Below are 19345 nucleotides of genomic sequence, written 5' to 3' on the forward strand. Positions count from 1 at the left end.
TATAATTTTCCCCCTTCAATCTTAAACCATGTCCTCTAGTTTGAATCTCCCCCTTTCTTAATTGAAAAACCCTATCCACATTTACTATGTCTGTCCCTTTTAAAATCTTAAACACCTCTATCAAGTCCCCTCTCAATCTTCTACGCTCCAGAGAAAAAAGCCCCAGTCTGCACAACCTTTCCCTGTAACTCAGACCCTGAAATCCTGTCAACATTCTCGTGAACCTTCTCTGCACTCTCTCTATTTTGTTTATATTTTTCCTATAATTTGGTGATAAAAACTGTACACAGTACTCTAAATTTGGCCTCACCAATGCCTTGTACAAAAAACTTTCCTGAACACATTTGACAAACTCCAAGCTGTCCAGCCCTTTTACAATATGGAAGTCCCGGCCAATGTGTGGAAAGTTAAAATCTCCTTCTATCACAACTTTTTGTTTCTTGCAACTGTCTGCTAACTCTCCACAGATTTGCTCCTCCAAGACTCGCTGACTATTGGGTGGTCTGTAATACTACCCCATGATTATGGTCATTCCTTTCCCATTCCTCAGTTCCACCATGTAGCCTCAGTAGATGAGCCCTCTGGTCTGTCCTGCCTGAGAATATTTGTGATATTTTCTCTGACAAGCAATGGCACTCCTCCACCTTCCATTCCGCCCCCCACCCCTATTCTATCAGGTCTAAAGCAATGGAAGCCTGGAACATTGAGCACCTCAATGCCCCTCCTGCAACTGTTTCATTAATGGCCACAATGTCATAATTCCATGTGCCAATCCACACTCTAAGCTCGTCTGCATACTCTTTGCATTGAAATATATGCCCATGAGAACATTTCCACAATGTTGAATTCTAATGGTGCCTGCAAATTTAGCATAATCTTTTCCCATCTCCACCCCTCTATCTGCTTTGATACTCTAGTTCTCCTCCACCTGCAAATCTAGTTTAAACCCACCAGAGCAGCACTAGCAAACCACCAGTTCAGATACAAAGTCCCGTTGGATCATGTCCCACCTTCCCTGGAAGAGAGCCCAATGGTTCAGAAACCTGAAGCCCTCCTTCCTGTACCATCTTTAGCCACGTGTTAAGCTTTATTGTCCTTCTATTTCTAACTCACTAGCATGTGGCACGGGTAGCAATCCTGAGATCACTACCCTGGAGGTCCTGTCCTTCAACCTAATGCCTAACTCCTTGAACTCTCCTTGCAGGACCTCCTCATCCTTCCTACCCACATTATTGGTCCCTACATGGACCATGACATCTGGCTGCTCATTTTCCCTCATGAGATAATTGTGAAATATATGATCTGAGATATCTCGGACCTTGGCACCAGGGAGGCAACATACCGTCCAAGATACTCAATCTCTTCCACAGAACTTCTTACCTATTCCCCTAACTATGTAATCCTCTATCACTATAGCTCACTTCATCTCCCTTCCCTTCTTAGCCACAGGACCAGACTCCATGCCAGAGACCTGATCACCATGACTTGTCCCTGGTAGGTCATTGTGATGGAATTGTGTTATTATTAATCTTTAGTTATTATATGCATTTCTTAGTGAACTTAGTTTTAGGATAGACAGGGCATTTACAGATACACAATTACACTCAGAGAAAAACCATTTTGAAAGTCGTAATGTCTGTGTTGTGGAAGCTATGTAAATAATCATAAACCTGGAGGTGGAGTGATTGTCCAGTCGATTGCTGGAACAATGAATGTTTGCTTGAGAAACAGCTGTGTACGCAAGGAAGCCATTTGCTAGTTGAGCTGTGCAGACAACTTGGAATTGCATTAGCTCATAAAATATTTGAAATTTAAACTTCAAAGACAGTAATGATGTCATGTCACATGATTAAAGACATTTCAGAGGCCCTATTATTGAAAACAAAAGATGTTGCTTGGCCATCCTGTAAGTCACACAGGATTGAAATGCCGAGGCCTTCTGTGAGCAATACAGACTGATAGTGGCTCCAGAAGTGATGACCACTTTGCTGCTTCTCTTGGTCGAGAGAGAGAGCAGTGATGCAGTGGTATTTTAAATAGCCACTTGTACTGTATATATTTGAAAAGGAAAATGTATGTATCTTGGTCAATGTGGTTTATGGTGTGAAAAATAAAAAAATTTAAAATAAAAAAATAGCCACTTGTGACTGATCCAATTCTGGGCAAAAGAAAGCAAGAGCATTCTTGTTTCTGAATTATAAATATTGTAATATTTACTTCATCACACCCATACCTGCATTTGTAAAATCATTGTGGAAGAAAGCACAAGTACTGAAACCTTCATGTAAGAGGGGGGAAGTCATTTGTATGAAGAAACAATTCTCTGAAAACTACTCCACTAGAAATTCGTGAGTCTTCAGATGTCCTGATGCCTCACACTTTTTAATTGTATTTGAGTAACAATTTAAAGAATCTGAGTTTCAAAACAATACTGACTGAACTTTAAAATTACCTCTTCAGAATTAGACCTGAACTGTAATGGTGATGGGTTTTACACACACACACACACACACACACACACACACACACACACACACACACACACACACACACACACACACACACACATATTTGCACATAGTGGGGTTAAGTTTAGAGTTAGCTAAGAAGTGTTATATTATTAATAATTAATAATAAAAATGATTGTCTTTGAAAATACTATTGTCTTGGTGAATTTCCATTGTTGCTAATCTAGTACGTAACAGTCGTGCCCCCCAACAGTATCCAAAATGGTGTACTTGTTATTGATGGGGATGGCCCTGCACTGCCTGCCTGTTCTCTTTCCCTCTCCGGACTGTCACCCATCTACACTCCTCCTGCCTCCTAGGTGTGATTGTGTCCCTGTAACTCCTGTCTATCACCCCCTCTGCCTCCCGCTTGATCCGGAGTTCATCCAACTCCAGCTCCAATTCCTTAACTTGACTTGTCAGGAGCTGCAGCTGGATGCACTTCTTCAGATGAAGTCATCAGAGATCCTGATGACGACCCACATTTTGTAAGAGGAGCATTCCCTGCCTTGGCTGCCATTCCCACTGTCTATGACTAGATGAATAAAATGCATGATATCTAAAAAACCTGCCCTTACCTGAGCCTACCTGCTGAATCCTCTCATATGACTTCCCCCTCTTACATGAAGGTTTCAGTACTTGTGCTTTCTTCCACAAAGATTTTACAAACGCAGGGATGGGTGTGATGAAGTAAATATTACAATAGTTATGATTCAGAAACAAGAATGCTCTTGTTTTCTTTTGCCCAGAATTGGATCAGTCACATGTGGCTATTTAAAATGCCACCGCATCACTGCTCTCTCTCTCTCTCTTGACCAAGAGAAGCAGCAAACTGTTCCTCTCATAGGGTGGCCATTTATAACCTCAACTCTGACTATTCCTTGCCTCTTATCTGTTCTCAACGAAGCCCACTCCCTCCTTTGTCTTCAACTGTTGAACCTGGTTGCCAATCCACTCCCCACTACCCAACCACCCACTCCTCCGCTACACACCCAATCAATGCCTCCACTACAGACCTACACACTCACCCAATACACATCCACCAACTCACCCAAATGCAACCCCACCCACCCCTCCACTACATACCCACTCACTCCCCCCCCCCCCCACTACCTTCTTGGGATATATAATATTTTGGCACAGATTAGGCATGGAAAGGACCTTTTTCTCTGCTGTTGTGGTTTATGATTCCATCGTTCTCTCTGTGTTCTTGTGAAGGCGGCGTCTCAGTTCAGACATCTGCTTCCTGGTGTTATAAGGTTCTGCCCATTTACGGTTGCTCTTCAGCCCCTCTGGACTTTCCACAATGTTACTGAGTTCACCAAATTGCGTTGCTACTGCAATAAGTTGGTTGCCTGCTTCACTCCTGGTGAAGATGTAGTAGAGCACAAGCTCCATGCTGGACAAAGCTGGCAGGAGTTGTCTGGGCATTTGAAGTGGTGGATGGTTAGAAGCATGCAGATGATCTAAAAAGGACAGTGGGCCAAAGAGACAGGGAACAGCTGAGAAATGAAGCTCTACTTCTGTGTGTCAAAGAGGGAGACCCAAAGACACTCGCCCTGTAACTCCAGTGAACATGTCTCTCTCCTGGATATCAACCCTTCAGCAACCACAGATCCAACCCCAGACTTTATAAAAAGCCTGTTCCATTTTATGTGAATTTTTGTTCATTAAGTTCGAAAACACAAAGCTGGATCACATGTACTAGATCAATACTATCCCATCCTACTATAGTCTCGTTAAAGGTTCCCGACCTGAAGTGTTGACTGACCTTTCCTCCCCGTGGATGATGTTCGTCCCGCTGAGTCCCTCTGGCTTCTCGTAAGGTGGCCGCTTCACCCGGTGGGGCGACAACGTTTCCTGTTGAGTAAGTGGCATGTGGGCGGAGAGTGGGTCAATAGTGGGTAGGGTTCGTGGGATGCACCCCCGTGGATGCCAGGCAGCCAGATCTGGTAGGCTCAGAGACTCCAGAGTTCCTCGTGTCACAATTCCAAGGTTCAACCCACTGGGGAACATTTAAAACAAAAGAAGCTCTTTCCAAAAGAAGTGAGTCTCTGTCTCTGTCAAAGCAGTTCTCTAGTGTGTGATTCGAAAGACTCAGTGTGGGACCCAATCAGCGGCAATTCTACCCCCACTGCTCGCCTTCATTGGTGACAGATTGTGCTTTACTGAATAATGACAACTGCTGTTTAAAAGTGATGAAAGAATATAGCTTGCCGTTTGATATCTGCACTGATTTATTGGGAGGAATCTTAGCAATTATTTTTTCACAAACCAGTTGTTTTTTAGGCATGAACATTTAATGTTCTAATTTTAAAGGAGAATGTTAGGACTGGGAGTTCATATTTCAGAAGTCCTCTCCTGGTGCTGGCATGTCAGTGACGAGATCACATCAACGCCCATACTTTCTCAGGAGTCTAAGGAGATTAGTCATCCCGTCAGATACTCCCTCGAACCTCCACAAGTGTAGCATGGAAAGAATACTGACTGGTTGCATCACCATTGGTTTGAGTGCCCAGGATTGCACAAGGCTGCAGAGGAGCCATGAGATCCGACCTTCCATGGACAACCGTGGTCACACTGCTACATCCAGACAGAAGGTACAAAAGCCTGAAGACAAGTGCCTCCGGGTTCAGGAACAGTTTTTTTCCCCAATGGCATCAAGCTCTTTGACCTCTCCTTATTACCCCAAAACATGAAACCTCTCCAGGACCGCAGAAAACCTCTCTGCGCGATGAAAATCCATTTTGTTCCTTACGCTAACTGTAACTGCGAACATTTTTTAATCCTTTACATCAATTAGCGCTTTCTACGCTGAGTTAAATTAACATTGTTGTTGGTGCATTATTTTTACCTGTTTAACAGCAGCAAGGTATGTGCACATGATACACGTGTGGAGGACAACGAACGTTATTACCACAATTCCATTCCTCCATTACCACTTTACCACATCACTGACTTTGCTCCCAACAGTATCTGGGAGCTGGACCTGTTGCTTCTCTCAATCCTCCCCACTCCCCAGTCTCCTCCCCTACCTGTCTTTCCTTCTTCTGTTCAATCCCCATTTGTGACTTGGGGCGTCCCTTCCCCCTCCTTATGCTTGATGTCACTGCTTCCCACTTTAGTCTCGCTGAAGGGTGCTGACCCAAAACATCTGTTTCTCTCCGTGGATGCTGCCTGACCTACTGATCCCTCCAGCTCCTCCTTGCTCAGGAATCCAACCCGGCTGTGCTGCTGTTTTTCTTCCTGTTCTGTGCTGGTTCCAAGTCTCCCTTCACAACTGATTCAGTTGTTCCGTGTTTCAGCAAGGGTGAGGTGGGGGCCTTGACCTATTTATCTATGGCAGAGAAGAGGCAATGGTGAGAATGGGGGTGGGGGTGTGGTTGGCTTGCGGGTCACAAACTATCAGGCTGCAGGGGGTCTTTTCCCAGGGAAGGGTGACCTGGGAATTGATATTGTTGGATGGAGGGGGTAAGACCTTCTATGTGTTGGGGGGGTGAGACCCTTGATACGCTGGGGTGAGAGCGATGTGTTGGAAGGGTGAGACCCTCAATGTGTTGGGGGGTGAGACCCTCGATATGTTGGGGTGTAAGATCCTCGATATGTTGGGTAGAGAGACCCTCAATGTGTTGGAGGTGAGACCCTCGATGTGTTGGGGGTGGTGAGTCCCTCAATATGATGGGTGGAGAGACCCTCAATGAGTTGGAGGTGAGACCCTTGATGTGTTGGGGTGAGACCCTCGATATGTTGGGTGGAGAGACCCTCAATGTGTTGGAGGTGAAGCCCTCGATGTGTTGGGGGTGAGACCCTTGATGTGTTGGGGGGTAAGACCCTCGATATGTTGGGGATGAGACCTTTGATGTGTTGGGGGTTGAGACCCTTGATGTGTTGTGGATGGGGGAATGATCCTCTGCCTTTATGATGGAGCAAAACTAGTCCTTCAATGCTGTAGAGTAACACGTGGCCATGTGTTCTGCTGGGGGAAGTGGGGAGTGGGTGGGGAGGATTACCAGACGTAGGCAAAGGATGATCCCTGGCTGGGTCTGCAAACACGGCCATTCTCTCATTCATAGAAATCATGGCTGGGAATCATTTTGTTCTGCAAAAATGTATGAACTGGGAAGGTTGGGTGAAATGAGAATTTTGGATAGCAGACTTGTGGGTGGAGTGCTGGAGGTTGCATAGAAACAGGCCAACTTGGCCCTTCTAGTCCATCCGAACGTGAAAATATTTTGAAAGCATGTCCACAAAATGCCAATGGTGTTGTGAGTAACGTTGAAAAATCAAGTGATCCCTACGCAGTATCTCAAGAAGGCAGCGAACGTCATAAAGGACCCCATTGCCCTGGTCACCACCTCTCCTCACTGCAACATTCAGGTACATAAGCCTGAAGTCCAGTACCTTTCAGTTCAAGAGCAGTTTCTTTCCAACAGCCATCAGGCTCTTGAACCTCCTCTTGTTGCACTAACATGGACTGCTTGGACATTACAAAATGACTCAGCAGTATTGCAAGGCACTTTTTTTACACTTGCGTTGCTGAGTATTTTATTCTATCTAATGTATTGATTGTCTCTTTCAGTTTAATTTAATTAGTTTGCTATTTTAGTTTTTCTCTGTAAGAACCTGTTCAGCTGCAGCAAGTAAGAATTTTGCCGTATTTGTGCCTTGTACAATGTGTATGACGATAAACTAATTTCCTCATTGTCACCCAGTGAAAGGAATTGGAGAGAGTTACTGGGATAGAGATACTGTACAGGGAGTAAAGGGGTTGGGTTGGGAGCTGGAGTCAGAATGGGGAGGGTGGGTTTGGGGCTGGGAGGCAGGTTGGGTGTGGAGTGGGCATGGGGCTTGGAGTGGCAGCATTGGAATCCCAGAGTGGAGGGCTATATTGTGCTTTGCTTTCAGTCCCGTTGCTCTTTCACCTGATTCCCTTCATTCCCTGATGCACAGGTTTCCTAAAGTGTCTCTTCTGCCTCCCTGCATGTACCCCGACATACTCGGCCACCACTGGAAACCAGGGAGCCCGGCAGTGCTCCCCACAGGTTTGACCCCCCCGCTTCTCCTCTGGATTCTGTTCCTGGTTGACATAATCCCAGTTTATCCATGGATGCTGAAGCCAGCCTGCTTGACCTTTAACCTGTGTCCAGGTAGGAATCCCTCGCCCACTGAGTTGAGCTGAACATTGTACATAGGCTACTTGCAAATGGCTCTCATGCAATGCGAAATGATTCATTCATAATATGTAGATGAGGGATGTGAGCATAGAGTGATTATAATAGGGCCGAATTTTATATGATCATTGAATATAGTTTATTCCAGAGCAAATCTCAGCCATAATTCTAAAAGATATGAAATATGGTACCTCTTGTATTTCATACCCTTTATAATTATGGCAGAGATTTGCTCTGGAATAAACTATGTTCAATGTTCATATAAAATTCGGCCCTATTATAATCACTCTATGCTCATGTACAGTACACCCACACACCCACACTCCCACACACACATACCCAAACACACACACCCACACACACACTCACACACACACCCACATCCACACCCACACACACCCACATCTACACCCACACACACACACACACACACACGCGCACATACACAGACAGACCCATACATACCCAGACCCACATACCAACACCTACACATCCACACGCACACACACCCATAAACACCCACACCCACCCACTCCCATACACATCCACACAAACACATCCACACCTACACATATATACCCACATCCACACCCACACACGCCAAAACACATAAACACAACCCACACACCACAACCACACACACACACATCCACATCCACACACACCCATATCCACATACACATCCACACCCACACACCCCATACACACCCACACACACCAATACATACCCAGACCCACACACACCCACACCTACATACCCACACACACACACCCACGCACACACACCCACATTCACACCCACACACATCAACACACAGATACACACCCACACACACACAACCCACATACAGCAACACCCACAGCCACACACACTCTCACCAATACCCACACACACCCACACACACACCACACCCACACCACCCACATCCACACACACACACACACACACACACATGCACATACACAGACAGACCCAGACCCACACACCAACACCTACACATACACACCCACACACACCCATAAACACCCACACCCGCCCACCCCCATACACACCCACACAAACATACCCACATCCACACCCACACACACCAACAAACACACACCCACACACCCACACTCACACACACCCACACACACCCATGCACATACACAGACAGACCCATACATACCCAGACCTACACACCAACACCTACACATCCACACCCACACACACCCATAAACACCCACACCCACCCACCCCCATACACACCCACACAAACACACCCACCCACACATACATACCCACATCCACACCCACACACACCCACATCCACATCCATACCCACACACACACCCATACACACCCACACCCACACACCCACACATACACACATACACACACATCCACACCCACATACGCACCCATACGCACATACACCACTCCCATATACAAGCCCAACCTACATACCCACACCAACACCCACACACACACCCATACTCACACCCACACACACACACACCCACACACACACAACCACACACACACATACACACACATATTGTGTGCAATTTTGCTCACCTGGCTATCAATAATTTTGAAGAAATGCAAAGAAGATTTACTAGGTGTAATGCGCGTCGAAAGAACCAAAGACTTGTTGATCCAAACCAAGGCTTTTATTAACTAAAAGACTGGTGCATATCACATGTAGGTCGACCAGTCCAGAATGACCTGGTCTGGCTAGGAGCAATCCTTTGTGACCTGCCAGGAGGTGTGGCTACACTCAGCCAATCACAGTCATCCTAGACTACTATCGGTACATATGTATATACACATTGGTGATAGAATCTGTGCTATCACACTAGGATGCTGTCAGGACTTGAGGAACTGAGTTACAGGGAAAGATTAAACAGGTTAGGACTTGATTTCCTGGAGTGTAGAAGAATGAGGGGAGATTTGATATTTTGTAATTTAATACAAAATTATGGGCATCAATAAATGCAATCATGCTTTCTTTTCCACTGAGGGTAGGTAAGATATAAACCACGGGACATGAGTCAATAGTGAAAGGGGAAAAGTTTAGGGAGAACATGAGGAGGAACTTCTTCACACAGGGAGTGGTGGGAGTGTGGAATGAGTTGCCAACTGTGGTGGTGAATGCAGGGTCAATTTTAACATTTAACAAAAAAAATTGGGCAGGTACATGGATGGGAGGAGTCTAGAAAGATATGGGCTGTGTGCAGAAGGGTGGGACTCAGCAGAATAATAGATTGGCACAGAATAGAAGGGTTGAAGGGCCTGTTTCTATGATGTAATGTTCTATGATTCTTTAGTAAATTCCCAAACATTAAAGGTATGACAGTGAATCAGCAAATGTTAATATTTAAAGAGTAATTTATAACAAATACATATTATTTTAAGTTATAAAGGCCAACAGGAAATTTGGTCTAAATGTTCCTAAGAAGTTAATGATAGTATTAGATCAAAAGTAAAGACTTCTAACATTGGCAATGAGAGTATTAATCCTGAAGACTGAAACTATTTCAGAATTCAGCAGAAGGTCGTCCCAGGTGCTATGAAAGGGAAAGTCGAGAAATTTACAGAGCAACATATAAATAGTAAAATCGATAGATTTTAGGGAAGGATTCAGAAAATTTAATTTAGGTATCTTTAAAGTGAATTAGAAGAAACATTGGTGTATAAAGAAATGGCAAGAGTTTAAGGTAAGTATTTTCTGATTTCAGGGAGCAAGTCATCGAATGAGTTCCAGAGAGAGGGGAGAGCTGCATGTCTAGCGGAAACAAGCAGCTGAAAGAAGTGAATGTAGAAAATATGGCAGCATGGGGTTCGAATCCTGCCCTGTCTGTGAGGAGTTTGTACGTTCTCCCTGTGTCTGTGTGGGTTTTCCCCGGGGGCTCCGGTTTCCTCCCACAGTTCAAAAATATACTGGGGGTTGTAGGTCAATTGGGTGTTATGGGCTTGTGGGCTGAAGGGGCATGTTACTGTGCTGTGTGTCTAAAATTTAAACGTGTCCCGGAGAGGATGTTTGAGTTGAAAACCAATATATCTCTTGGAGCTAATCATATACACCCAGTCTCTAGAACGAGTTGGGGCAATGATTATTCATAAGATGTACAGTAGATCCCACAGATTGCAAGAAAGCAAACATAACCCATCTTTTTAAAGAAATGAAGGGGAGAAAGGACATGGGGAACCACAAACCTGTTAGCCTGACATCAAGAGAAGGGGAAATGTCGGAATCCGATATTAAGGAGTGATACAGGGCACTTGGAAGATAATAATCGGACCGATGAAAGGGAAATCAGAAGGCCTTTGGCTAGAGGTTATTGAAACAAAAGAGAGGGTAGGACCAAAATGTCCATTTTCAGGTTGGGAGGCTGTCAGTCTCTCAGTGATCAGTGCTGGGGCTGTTTACAATCTACATCTGTAATTTGAATGAGGGATCGTGTATTTTATCCAAGTCTGATAATTCGGGGATACTCATGGGCTGTGTAAATGAATGAGGGCATAAGTGGGAATATAATATGGAAAAATGTGAGGCCTAAAAAATAGGTAGAAGAGTACAGAAACAACATAAAGTATTTATTATGTTCTGGGAAATTGTAGGTGTTCATATTCACAAGGGCCTGGATCCTTGGGAAAAAAATCGCTTGAAAAGTAACAAACAAAAATCCATTCAGAACATGAATGGTATATTAAGCTTTACTGCAAGAGGATTTGTCGACAAGAGTGAACTATATAACCATTTAACAATTACAGCACAGAAACAGGCCAACTTAGCCCTTCTAGGCCATGCCGAACAATTTCTCCCACCTAACCCCACTGACCGCCACTCAACCTGCAACCCTCCATTCCTTTCCCGTCCATATACATATCCAACTTCTCCATAAATGCTAAGAACAAGCCTGCCTCCGCCACTTCGTCTGGAAGCTCATTCCACACACCCACCACTCTCTAAATAAAGTAGTCCCCCCTCATGTTTCCTCCTAACTCTCAGCTCATGTTCTCTCATTTGTATCTCCCCCTTTCTTAAAGGAAAAAGCCTCTCCACGTCAACTCTATCTATATCCTTAATAATTTTAAACACCTCAATCAAATCCCCTCTCAACCTTTTATGTTCCAAAGAATAAAGACCTAACTTTACCTTTCCCTATAACTTAAACCCTGTAACCCCAGCAACATTCTAGTAAATCTTCTCTGTACTCTCTCCAGTTTGTTGATATCTTTCCTATACTTTGGTGACCAAAACTGCACATAAAACTCCAAATTTGGCCTCACCAATGCGTTGTTCTTCTTTGGCTTGGCTTCGCGGACGAAGATTTATGGAGGGGTAATGTCCATGTCAGCTGCAGGCTCGTTTGTGGCTGACAAGTCCGATGCGGGACAGGCAGACACGTTTGCAGCGGTTGCAAGGGAAAATTGGTTGGTTGGGGTTGGGTGTTGGGTTTTTCCTCCTTTGTCTATTGTCAGTGAGGTGGGCTCTGCGGTCTTCTTCAAAGGAGGTTGCTGCCCGCCGAACTGCGAGGCGCTAAGATGCACAGTTTGAGGCGATATCAGCCCACTGGCGGTGGTCAATGTGCCAGGCACCAAGAGATTTCTTTAGGCAGTCCTTGTACCTCTTCGTTGGTGCACCTCTGTCTCGGTGGCCAGTGGAGAGCTCGCCATATAACACGATCTTGGGAAGGCGATGGTCCTCCATTCTGGAGACGTGACCTACCCAATGCAGTTGGATCTTCAGCAGCGTGGATTCGATGCTGTTGGCCTCTGCCATCTCGAGTACTTTGATGTTGGTGATGAAGTCACTCCAATGAATGTTGAGGATGGAGCGGAGACAACGCTGGTGGAAGCGTTCTAGGAGCCGTAGGTGATGCCGGTAGAGGACCCATGATTCGGAGCCGAACAGGAGCGTGGGTATGACAACGGCTCTGTATACGCTAATCTTTGTGAGGTTTTTCAGTTGGTTGTTTTTCCAGACTCTTTTGTGTAGTCTTCCAAAGGCGCTATTTGCCTTGGAGAGTCTGTTGTCTATCTCGTTGTCGATCCTTGCATCCGATGAAATGGTGCAGCTGAGATAGGTAAACTGGTTGACTGTTTTGAGATGTGGGGGGGCTGGTAGTCATGGTGGGGAGCTGGTTAATGGAGGACACATTTTAACATAACATCGCAGCTCCTAGACTCAATGCTCTGATTTATAAAGGCCAACATGCCATTAGCTTTCTTCACCACCCTATCCACATGTGACTCCACCTTCAGGGATCTTGTCCCATTATTCCTGGATCCCTCTGTCCTACTGCACTATTCAATGCCCTACCATTCACCATGTATGTCCTATTTTCATTAGCCCTACCAAAATGCAACACCTCACACTTATCTTCATTAAACTCCATCTGCCATCTTTCAGCCCACTCTTCTAACCAGCCTAAATCTCTCCGCAAGTTTTGAAACCCTTCTTAACTATCCACAGCTCTACCTATCTCGGTATCATCCACCTACTTTCTAATCCAATTTACCACCCCATCATCCGGATCACTAATGTATATGACAAGTAGTAATGGACCCAATACTGAACCCTGAGGCACACCACTAGTCACCAGCTTCCAATCTGACCTACAGTTATCTACCACTACTCTCTGGCATCTACCATTCAACTGTTGTTCATCGATTTTACTACTTCAACGTTAATACCTAATGACCTATCTTACTGTAATTATATCAACTCCCGGTGAGGCTGCACCTGGAAAATTGTGTCTTGACATAATACTAAGGAAAGGATATGTTTGTGATTGGAATGAAGAAAAGTTCACTGGAATAGTTTATGATATGAGAGAGATTAAAAAGGGTGTTTCATTCGGGACTGAGGTGAAAAGCAATGTCCTCATCTAGAGAGTATTGATCCTTGGAAATCTCATGACGATTATAAAGCCTCCGTTGCTGTGTATATTCAAGGCAGATTTTAGATATTGAGGAAACTGAGACATGGGATCTGCATGAAGTGGTTCTTAGGTATAAGATTACGTTGAATGGTGGAACTGACACAGTGGGACAAATAGCTTTACAATGTTTTTCCTTAAGTCCTTGTGTTTTATGTCAGAAAATGAGGCATTCTTTTCTTATTTCAAGATCCTATTACTGGTGAATGTTGCTTCAGATGTATTCATGGTGAATGCAGAAGAATAGACATGACCTATTATGTGAAAAAGAAATTAAACAAAGTTAATTTAAAACATTTATGGTGATATGAGGATGACAGGTATTTCTTGTCTTGATCAATAGACATGGGCACGTAGCTGTGTAAAGTGTACTGCTTGACAAAAGAAAAAATAAATCATCATTGCATGTGGAGAATTGTTAAATTGGCACTGATAAGTGTTGAATCTTGGGAGGGCAAAGAGCACCATAAGAATATCACCCAGTGCAAATCCAGAACTTCACCATCGCTCAGAGAAAGCTTGAATCTCGAGACCTTCGACAGAAGCAACTGATTCGTTGTCTTCTTTCCAGGGTTGTTCTTTTTTGTCGAACTCTCCCGGGTGCTTGCAGTTTACACTGGCCTCTGCTTAGAACGTTTGAAACAGGAGCCGGCTATTTGGCCCATTGAGCCTTCTCCACCATCCAATAAGGGCTGATTTGGCCATGGACTAAACTCCACTTAGCTGCCTTAACTCTTAATTCCCCTACTATGTACAAATCATAGAACACTACAGCAGAACAAAAGCAGGCCCTTTGGCTCATCTAGTCAATGCCAAACTATCATTCCTGCTTAGCACCATTGACCTGCCCCCTGAACATTGCCCTCAATATCCCTGCCTTTTGCTTGCCCAAATTTTTCTTCAATGTCAAAATTGAGCCCATATTCACCACTTCAGCTGGCAGCTCGTTCTACACCACACCGTTCTCTGTGGGAAGAAGTTCCCCTCATGTTCCCTTTAAACACTTTATATTTCACCCTTAACCCATGTCCTCTATCTGTGAAGTGGGTGGGGGGAGACAGCAGCGAGATTGGAAGGGTGTGGACATGGCAGCACAATTCAGGTGGTTTTAAATTTGGCTTTATGAAATCTGAAACAATCCAAATTCGGAACACATTATCCCCTAAGGGTTGAAGATAAAGGATTGTGTACCTGCCTATTTAATGAGGCAGCCCCCACTGATTCCTTGGGCAGAGATTTACATAGATTCACCACTCTCCGGGAGAACCAGTTCCTCCTCACCTCTGTCTGAATTTACACAGCTGAAACGTGAGGTGATGTCCCCTAGTCCTTAATCTCAGTTCCCAGTGGGAAAAAAAAATCCCTGCCTGGATCTTATCATTCTAGATGTTTCTATGAGATCTCATCTCATTCTTAGTTGTTTAGCCCCTCATTCCATTCCCTTCAATGCACCATTGGTCCTAAACCTTAGTTACCTTTCCCAGCCCCTCCAACACTATATCTGGCTCTTCAAATGCTCCTTTGAACTTTCTAATTTTAATTTGTTTTCATACAGCACGGTAACAGACCATTTTGGCCCATGAGTCCGTGCCACCCAATTTACACCCCATTAACCTACACCCCAGTACGTTTTTGAAGGGTGGGAGGAAACAGATGCGGGGAGAACGTACATACTCCTAACAGATAGCGCGGGATTCGAACCCCGGTCCTGATCTCTAGCGTTTGTAACAGGGTTGTGCTAACCGCTACACCAAACATAATGTGATTGAGTTTGAAGAGGAATTTAAACCAAGGTGGGGGGGGGGGGGTTGATGGGCAACTGTGCGCAGGAATAAGTTGCAGTGGTTCAGGGTTCAGTGAAGTAAGGAGGGTGGAAACAGGATTTCTTGCAGTGACTGGGGCTGAAAGATCTCTTTCAGTGTCATTATAAGGCAACATGACAATAAGACAGCAAAGTTTTTACTTTGGAGAGTGGGCAATTTATCTGCCTAAATTATATCAATTATTCTCATGCACACCAACAGCAGAATTCACATTGAATTATTTTTCATTGTGTTTGCTCTTTATCCAATGAAAACACCACAAGCCACTTTCCAGGAGCATCAGCAGGTAGAACTATATGGGCAAGCCACATATATAGGGCTAGGATATGTCAATGCAAGCATGCTGGAAGTCCAAAATTTTAAGAAGGACCACAAACTAGGAGAGAGATGTGCTGGGGTGGGGTGATTCAGGGCCAGGTCTGTTGGTGGCCATCAGTGATGGTGTGAAGGTTCTGGAGTCACGTGAGATACTCTCACGCGGGAGGAATAGATCAGGTGAATGTCCAGAGGAGGGGCATTGAGAACCAGAGGTCATAGATTTAAGTTGGAGGGGGAGAGATTTAATAGGAACCTGAGGGGTAATGTTTTCACACAGAGGGTGTATGGAACGGGCAGCCAGAGGAGGTGGTTGAGGCAGGGACTATTGCAATGAGTAAGAAAAGAATTTGGACAGATACATGGATATGATGGGTTTAGAGGGATATGGGCCAAATGCAGCAAGTGGGGTTTGTGTCGATGGGTCGGCATGGACAGGTTTGGACTGAAGGGCCTGTTTCCATGCTATCTAACCTCTATGAATGGAGGTGCTCGGAGATCCTGAGATGGAGAAGGAGGAGCTTGGCCCGGGAGAGATTTAAACGCTAGGATGCAATTTTTTTTTAAACTAGAAGGAAGTCAAATGGTTGGTTTATAAATCTGACCCACAAATATATTGTTCTGGGAATAGGAGAATAACCACACAAAAATCAGCACTGATTTGTTTTTTGCTCGTGGATCCGATTGTAATCCAGAAAAAGGAAAAGCTGGCCAGAGTTTGATTGCAGGCAAAATCCCTGCGATATCATCTCTGGCCAATTGTTTGGAACACATACGTCAAATAGAAATACTTCTTGTCATTGGCTAAAATTTCCTGTGGTAGACCAACTGAAAACAAGGAATTTACCTCTCCACTCAGAGGGGAAAAATCACATCCTATTTAAAAATGATGGAAAAGAAATCCCAGTAAAAAACATGAAGCTGGACAAACTCAGCAGGCCAATCAGTGACAAAGATACATAACCGACGTTTCGGGCCTGAGCCCTTCATCAAGGTATGGAAAAATGTCGGCAGGCATCTGAACAAAATGGTGGGTGGAGGGGGGGAACCATGGACCCAAAGGCAGGTGGAGAAGGGAGAAGGGATGGCTAGGTGAATAGAGAGGAAAGGGGGTGGAGAGCTGAGGGGATGGGAAGGGAGGGGAAAGGAGAGCAGGTTAGCAGAAACCAGAGAGATTGATGCTAATGCCATCCGGCTGGAGAGTTGGAGAAATCCTGTTTGGTTTGGATTAGACCAGGAGACCAGCATAGGCAGATGAGAAGCTTGAAAATTTGGGAAGTGACCACAATAACCGAACATTGAACCCAAAGTAAAGTGGTAGGCCCACATGCTCCCAGTCCTGGGTTCTACCGCACAGGAATGAGGGAGCAATTCCAGCTCCCCGCCATAGTGACGAGATGAAGAGATGCTGTGAGCTTTTCAAAGTGCCATGTTCTCTAAGTGAGGTCAGTGTCAATGGATACTTGATACTCATTGCGGACAGGGGAGGAAGTAGGTCCTGTTTGACTCGACAACTCTTACACTCAGTTAATACCAGCACACACGTTCCTCCTGCCATAATCCACCTCTGGTGAAGTCAAGGTTCAGAGGATAGGAAACAGAGGAAGGGATCGAAGAATTTCTCCGTGCAACGCCAAAATATAACAGATTTTTGAGTGGGTTATAATTAGCTGTTAATACACTTTGTATTTTGCATCTTCACATACGCTAGCACTGTTTAATTTTAATTAAGTAAATTTAATTTTGAGATACTGTAAGGTAACAGGTCCTTCCAGGCCATGAGTCTGTGCAACCCAAATACTCCCATTGATCAATTAACCTACTCACCCCTTACTGTTGACATCACTTTCCTTATTCTAAAGCCCCTTTCACACGTGTCCCATTAAATCGGCTATTCAGTGTCCCAGGATATGAATGGGGGAGGGTTTGGCCTTTTACACTAGACCACTCCTAACCAGGACACTTTCACACATGCAAGGGTTTGGTCTGTTCTACTTTTAATCGGAAGTGCCTGCATGACACGGCATGCAAAAGAGAGAAGTGATTGACCATTTCACACTTGCTTGATCTCAACGCCGGCGTCTGCAGATGTGCCGGGGATTGTATTAGGGGTCGAGGCCGTCAATCCCCGGTGTGAGATGACGTTATCTGACGCCAGCGTTGAGCAGATTTTGCTTTCACACTTGCCACTTGAAAGGCCAATTGGTGTTTGATTCCTGGGATCACTGGCAAGTGTGAAAGGGGTTTAATATATCCTAATTTCAGAGTATCATCTTCTGAAGCATGAGCTGAGATATCCCAAATATCAATCTCTTTATTCCAACAAATCAAACTCTGTGGCTGTTACTTTATGTACTTTTAATTCTTTGATAAAACAGATGAACATTTTGCATAACTTCAAAACAAGACTTTCATAACAAGGCATTTACTGTGTGACAGAGATACAAAAATTAAAAGAAAACTTTCTCGTGCTCACGCTTCCTTCACATCCTATAGAATGAAAGTGATTAGCCTGGGCAGATATTAGGACATATTACATCATAGTCACTATGGTAACACTACAAACAATAGTTCTCTTAAAGAGACAAGCATAAAATTAACTAAGAATCAAAATCACAGGCTTTTATCCTTTACACTTACGTCTTTGGATCATGGGAGGAAACCAGAGAGCCAGGAGGAAACAAAGTCATGGGAAGAACTTACAAACCCCTGTCGCTGGATTTGAACCCAGGTCGTTGGTGCTGTGATATCGTTGCGCTAACCGTGGCACCCCCCCCCCACTAATCGTGGAGAGAAATCAGGATACAGAATTTGGAAAAATAGCTGGGGCAGACCAGCTCTGCTCTTATTTTCGTGTTACTCTGTTTCCGGCAAGATTCTTGTCCACAATGTCTCAGCAAGCAGTTCTGTTTATGTCCAGCTTTCATTACTAGTGAGGGGACCACAGGAGCGCTCATGAGAGGCTTGGGCCCATCTCACTCAGGGCACTGCAGAGAACGAGTGCTGCATAACTCTGGACCCAACAAGCCCCAGTTGTGCCCGGAATGCCAGTGAGTTTTACCAACCCTTCCCTTTTAAGATATGAGGCCAGAAACAGTAGCAAAAAAAAAATCTCATAAAAAGAGAAGTGAGGCAACACTTGTTTTAGGAGGAATCAATAAAATCTTCCTTACATATTAGTATTTTTTATTACCTCTGTGTTTATATACCTGGGAAGCTTCAGCAACTGAGACCTACACTGCATCTGTGCATTATATATGACAATGAAGGGGTGGCACCCACCAGTATCTAAGCCAAGCATCGCAGGAGCCACCCTTCCCCTCCAGGAGTGGTGTCAAAGTAGGCAAATCTTGCACAAGGCAGTCCTTGCTCATCTGTGTGAGGCAGTCCCTCAAGGAGGCAGCCAACAACATCACCCTGGTCACAATCTCCTCTCACTGCTACCTTCAGGCAGAAGATACAGAAGTCCAGCATCTCCAGGTTCCAGAACAGTTTTTATCTGATGTCAGTCTGGCTCCTGAACATCCCTGTACTACCGTAACTATAAACCCAGGGATCACCAAAATGACTTGCACTATTGAAACAGCACTTTTTGTCTTAC

General features: G+C 44.6%; 1 long non-coding RNA gene across 1 annotated transcript in view; it reads left to right on the plus strand.

The window, feature by feature from the left end:
- The first annotated feature begins 9495 nt into the window (after positions 1-9495).
- Positions 9496-19345, plus strand: part of LOC138756504 (uncharacterized) — a 104601-nt gene continuing 94751 nt past the window's right edge. The window contains exon 1 of the long non-coding RNA XR_011353116.1: positions 9496-9568. This is a non-coding gene — a long non-coding RNA (uncharacterized lncRNA). The remainder of the gene's footprint in view (positions 9569-19345) is intronic.

Source organism: Narcine bancroftii, chromosome 3, assembly GCF_036971445.1.
Source record: "Narcine bancroftii isolate sNarBan1 chromosome 3, sNarBan1.hap1, whole genome shotgun sequence".
Lineage (NCBI taxonomy): Eukaryota > Metazoa > Chordata > Chondrichthyes > Torpediniformes > Narcinidae > Narcine > Narcine bancroftii.